This window comes from Octopus bimaculoides, chromosome 24 (assembly GCF_001194135.2).
Source record: "Octopus bimaculoides isolate UCB-OBI-ISO-001 chromosome 24, ASM119413v2, whole genome shotgun sequence".
NCBI lineage: Eukaryota > Metazoa > Mollusca > Cephalopoda > Octopoda > Octopodidae > Octopus > Octopus bimaculoides.
In genome coordinates this window covers 9,768,603-9,769,635 of record NC_069004.1, presented here as the reverse complement: position 1 = coordinate 9,769,635, position 1,033 = coordinate 9,768,603, and the positions used below count along the sequence as shown (strand labels likewise).

Here is a 1,033-nt window from a genome sequence, read left to right as displayed (position 1 = left end):
AAACCCCTCCCCTCAAAATTGCTGGCCTTGTACCTAAATCATCATCATTAGACGGTGAGCTGGCAGAATCGTTAGCATGCTGGACAAAATGCTTAGCAGTACTTTGGCCATCAGTTCTGAGTTCAAATTCTGCCAAGGTCAAATTTTCCTTCCATCCTTTTGGTGTTCATAAAATAATTGACTAGACCCTGCCCCCAAAATTTCAGGCCTTGTGCCTATAGTAGAAAGGATTATTATTATTATCATCATCATCATCTGCTCATTATATATAAATGCATAGTGGCATTTCGTCTGTCCTTACATTCTGAGTTCAAATTCTCCTGAGGTCAAGTTTGTCTTTCATTCTTTCAAGGTCAATGAAGTAAGTACCTCTTATGCTCTGGGGGTCGATGTAATCAACTAGTCCCTGCCCCCAAAATTTCTGGCCTTGTGCCTATAGTAGGAAGGATTGTTGTTATTAAGACAATGAACGGGTAGAATCGTTAGTATACCAGGCAAAATGCATTGCGGCATTTTGTCCATCCTTACATTTTGAATTTTAAAATTCCACCAAGGTAGACTTTGTCTTTCATCCTTTCGCGGTTAATGAAATAAGTGCCAGTTAAGCATTGGGGTCAATATAACCAACTAGTCCCTCCTCCCCTGAAATTTCAGGTCTTGTACCTTTGGTAGAAAGGATTATTATGGCTTACGGCCATATCACGCTGAGAGCACCGGTTCTCGTCCGTTCACCGAAGTTAAGCAACATTGAGCCTAGTGAGTACTTAGATGGGTGACCGCTTGGGAAACCTAGGTGCTGTAAGCATTAAAAAAAAAAAAATAAAAAATAAAAGCCGGTGAGCTGGCAGAAACGTTAGCACGCTGGGCGAAATGCTTAGCAGCATTTCGTCTGTCTTTACGTTCTGAGTTCAAATTCCGCCGAGGTCGACTTTGCCTTTCATTCTTTCGGGGTCGATAAATTAAGTACCAGTTACGCACTGGGGTCGATGTAATCGACTTAATCCCTTTGTCTGTCCTTGTTTGTCCCCTCTAT

The 1,033-nt window shown here is 41.8% G+C and overlaps 1 non-coding gene across 1 annotated transcript; it reads left to right on the top strand.

Moving 5' to 3' along the window:
• Positions 1 to 686: 686 nt before the first annotated feature.
• LOC128250736 (5S ribosomal RNA) lies at positions 687 to 805 on the top strand. The gene has a single exon (XR_008266734.1). It is a non-coding gene; the product is annotated as a 5S ribosomal RNA (ribosomal RNA).
• Positions 806 to 1,033: the final 228 nt, after the last annotated feature.